General features: G+C 52.5%; 1 pseudogene; it reads right to left on the bottom strand.

Annotated features, from left to right (window-relative positions):
- Positions 1 to 298: 298 nt before the first annotated feature.
- On the bottom strand, positions 299 to 3,595 carry LOC132241663 (RNA transcription, translation and transport factor protein-like; annotated as a pseudogene).
- Between the last annotated feature and the right edge of the window lie 1,140 nt (positions 3,596 to 4,735).

Raw genomic sequence — 4,735 nt, 5'->3', positions numbered from 1 at the left:
AAAAAATGAGTTTGCGTGTCACCTCTGACACACGTGTCATAGGTTTGCCATCACTGGTCTAGAGTCACCTCGCAGTGGTGGATGGCCATCTCCCTCTGCAGCTTGAACATTCACTCAGTCACTCATCAAATGAGGCTGTCCAAGAGCTTCAGGATAAAGGCCAGGGGTGTGGGTTCGAATCCTGACTTAGAGCTTCTGTGTCCTCCTCTGTGAGATGGAACCATGAATCCCACCTTTACATCTTTTTCCCCCCTGTTTTCTCAAACTTTATTAAAGAAAAAGCAATGATGGCAAATTGCTAAAACATAGTCCATTTTCTGGGATTCTTCCCTTGAAAATGTGATATTTGATTTTGAAACACATACCAGGGTCTGCATGGTTCCCAACTGTACTAAATAGGTGAGAGGCTGAGATCCTAACAGGTTCATCTTCCAACTTCCCCGAGCCTGTGGTCTGCCTTTGGGTCTGCAATAATTGCCTGAACAGCTACTATGGCTTCATTAACTTTGTCTGTAGCTCTCTGAGCTCTTCTATCTGCAACAGTCACAGAATCTGAGCCTCTTCATTAAGAACTGCATCTCCTGTGTCAAAACCAAGCATATGCTTGTCTAAAGCAACAGGCAATCCCTCCTTTGCTTGATTCGCTTTAGCAACTGCACCCTGTGTCAGGCGCTCCTGGACCAAAATGCGAATCGCCTTAAGCATTACCAGGGAGTCATCGTGACGCTGAATCTGGAGAAGGTTGGCCAAAGCCATTGCACCAGCCTTACAATCAGGAGTATTAACATCCAAATTGATCAGTGGCTCTGCATTTTTAGCTGCATTGTCAGCATTTTTTGTATTATCAGATTACTGAGTCCTTGTATTTTTCCACGGCATCTCCATATTAAGGTCCAACGGCTCAACCTAGAAGCCAGTCAATTGCTTCTTGTCGATCTTGAATCTTGAAAGGACAGCTAACATCTGTGACATGCTTTTCAAGAACTTGGGCCAGCCACTGCTGTGGATGTTTCTTAAATGACCTCTGTCTTCAATCTTGCAGGGTCTGATTTTCTGGTCTTCAAGCCAAACAATAAAGTTTCTAAATTCTGTTTCATCTTTGCAGTTGAAGCCGGCGGGGTTGTGGTAATCGAGGGCCGTGAGCTTGCGTCAGAACACGGTCCCGCTTCCCACTCTGTCCCCTGGGCTTCGGCAGGGAGAGGAGTCCGGGGCGGCTGGCTCCTGGTGACGCGGCGAGAGGGCCCCACCTTTACCTCTTGATATAACTGTTGGGGGTTCAAATGGAATGAGGAGACGGAGCTTTACTGATTGTGAGGAGCTATGGAGCCATCAGGTTTCCCTTCTCCTGGTGGGAAACGGTCATTCCAGGAGCCTCATTGGCACTGGATGACATCAGGCAGCAGGCAGCCAGAGGGATCAACGAGACAGTCAGATGGGGATCCATTCAGCTGCAAATGCATAGCTCACATCCATCAGTTGACAGATGAGGAGATATGTCCTGAGAAGGGCAGTGACATGCCCAAGGTCACACAAGACTAGAACCCAGTCTCCTGGCTCCCAGCCCTGTCCTCGCTGCACCAGGCCACAGGGGTCAACTGAGGTCCACTGCTGGGCCTGAGGCTGGGTGCAGCTGCAACGCCACCCGTGCCCGCCTGCACGTCCCCACGCTTCTCGGGGGCCATTCTTCAGGGGTTCAGTGAGGCGAGGCCACACTTCCCCTTGGGCGGCTTCCTGTTTTGGCCAAACAATAACTCTCGCCGGGACCTGGTGCCAGCTGGCTGCAGCTGCTGCCAAGGCCTTGAGTTCTTACATGCAAAGAGGGAGATCCTGCCCCGGGGGTCTGTTTCGGGCTCCCCTGGGTCATGAACCTCACACCCAGATATGGCCTTTGGGCCCCACTGAATCCAGTAATCCTTTTATGGGCCGATTACACACACGGGAGCCCCTTCTGTGAGCCAGGCTTGGTCTCAGTACCCCAAACACAGACACACAGGGCGAGAGTTTAGCCGTTCTACGTTTATCCTCTGTCCATGAGGAGGAGGTACCAGTGATGCAGATATGAGTAAGATACACCCTGTAAACTCGCTGCCTCGTTCCTGGTTTGTCCTCCCAGCGCCTTGCAAGAATTTGGAGTTTCTTGTACATGCTCATTAGTGCATCCAGCTCTTTCCTGAAGGGACATCTCAGGGCACATGGGGGAAGGGTACTGAAGGATGTGGGTAAAAAGGATAAAGATGAACATTTTTTTACGGTGACTTTTTAAATAGGTGAGTAAATCAAGATTCAGATACGTAAAGGGAGGATATGGGGCTGACCCAGGTCCTCAGACTACAAGCACTGCACACCAAGATGCTGTAAAAGGCATCGAATCCCATGTGAACATTGGGGTGCTGTGGGCATGCCTATGTGTACATGGGGTGGGGCTGCCTGCCGCTGAATAAAATACATGGGAGTGACAATGGGAGGGAAATTGAGTAGCTAGACGTCTAGCCTGTTGTTATTTCACTCTACAGATGAGGAAAATGAAGATGTGACAAAACTCCCTGAACATCTGGAAAGCAATGTAGCTGGCACTTGCACCCAGATCCCACAGGGAGCTGCTGTTCTGTCTGCCCCAGGTCTGTCCTCTGTCCCCTCTGTGTCCTGGAAGGCTGCCTTCTGTGGATGCATCACCTTTCTGTTAGGTTCGGCCAACAAGAGGCTGTGGCAGGAGACCAGCAAGAGGGGAGAGGTCAAAGCATTTGGTCCCCCTGCTCCTCCCTGTGGGGCCACAGTGCTGGCAGGCGCTACATTATGATGTTACGGCTCCAAGGGCCAGCCTGGCTCCGGAAGGAACACACCATTGCTGCCTCGGGACCCTGCAGACCTAGGAAGGTAACTGTGTCCTGCTGTTGCCAATGGCGTGCTCCTCCCCTTCTGTTGGTTCCCTTCACCATGCCCATCTTTTCATTCAGCCCATCACCTTGAGTGGTTCTGTTTCCTGCTGGAATCCTGGCCAGGACTGAGCTGGACCCTTCTCCATCTTGCTGCCTTGCTCTCCATATCCACTGGGATGTCCCCCCACCTCATCCACTCCTGCCAGAGGGAGGGCAGTGACTTAGTAAAGTCGGCTTTCCCCTGGGCCCCCTAAATTATTTGGGCGCTGGTACTGCTGTGAAGACAATGAGAGGGAGGTTTCCAAAGTCTGAGACCGGGTCCCTCCAAATCTCCCACCCCCTGGAACAGGCTGGACCTGCTGGGCCCAGGGCCTAGTGGAAGCACAGTGTCCTGCTTGGAAAGGGGGGTGGTAGGCCTTGGCAGAGTAGAGGTCTGGACTCGGCTTGTGTGCTTCCACCTCCAAGCTGGGGGTGAAGAAGGCACTGGAGTCGGGGGAGGAGGAGCAGCAGAGGCTCTTTCTGCTGAGCTGCAGGACCCCGAGGTCCCCCAGAGCAACCCTCTGGGTTCAGCAGCAGGAACAGGTCCTGAAATGAGGGACATGACTGAGGCCACTAGGTAGATGCCTCTGCTTCAAGCCCAACCGCCCCCCTGAGCACCACACACAGACCTCCACATGCTCCAGAGACCTTTGTGAACCACGAGAGCTGATGCCCAACATGGCCCCTTCCTCCTTACTCTTCCCCAGGTCCCCTCCATCAGGGAAAGACACCAGAAGCCTGGCGTCAGCCCTGACGGTCTCCCCCCCACCTCTCTCCGCCCCCAAACCCTGACTTATCCAGGTTCTGACCAAGTCCTGCAGTTCCACTTTCTGAACTGCCCTGGACTCTGTCATCTTCTCTCCAGGCCATCGCCACTGCCCTCGTCTGGGCCTCGAACCTACACTCAGTTACGACAATGGTCTCCTGATTGATCGCCCTGACCCTCGTGTTGCTCCGGCCAATCCATCCTCCATTCAGCAGCCAAAGTGGCCCTTCAGAAATACAAATCCATGCACGTCTCTTCTGTACTTAAGTGGAGCCCAAACTCGCCAACCTCTGAGATATGCCCAGGCCTCCCTCCAACTTCACCTCTAAAGCAAGACCCTAGTCAATGTTCCATAACCCATTCGATTTTGCTGGTTTCTTCATGTTTGGCTCTGAGTCCATTCAGAATGGCCTCTTTGGGAAGGGTTCCTCCTCATTCCCGCTAGGGCCTGCATCGCTCTCTTAGCTTGGGCTTCTCCAAAATCAGCATGACACAGGCCTTGGTGCAGCATGTGACACTCAGCAGTAAAAGAGGGACACTAATTTCTACCATACAAGATGTTTCTGAGGATCAAATGTGCCCTCAGAAATGAATACATATGGAAGTCTGATGCCAAATGCAACGTTATGTCTGCTTCTTTCTTCCCTCACAAAGCTACTGCCCCAGTCTCCTCCTCGCTCTGCTCCCTCAGGCAGGATTGCCCCATCTCCTCCATGCTGTGGATTAGCGCATGTGACCCAGGAGCCTTGGCCTCCTGGGGCAGTGCTGGTTTGATCTAGTCCTGGCTTTGAGCCAGCACAGCTGCAACCCCCTCCCCCACTCCACTGTATAGAGCAGAGGTAGCTTTCGTGGGAACATAGAAGATTTGACAGTGCATACCACACAGAGATAGCTTATCTTTTTAAATCCCGTGAGCCACTTCTACGTTTCCCCCAGATCCCTCTTCTGACCTCACAGCTGCCTTCCTCCCATGGGTGAATGTAGCTTGAGCCTGCGCCTCCAGTTCTAGCCTTCCATGCTCATCCCTGTCCTTTGGGTTCTGGCCTCTACTCAC

The sequence above is a fragment of the Myotis daubentonii genome, chromosome 9, assembly GCF_963259705.1.
Source record: "Myotis daubentonii chromosome 9, mMyoDau2.1, whole genome shotgun sequence".
Taxonomy (NCBI): Eukaryota; Metazoa; Chordata; class Mammalia; order Chiroptera; family Vespertilionidae; genus Myotis; species Myotis daubentonii.
The sequence above is the reverse complement of the archived record's forward strand: the minus strand, read 5'-3'. Positions and strand labels throughout refer to the sequence as shown.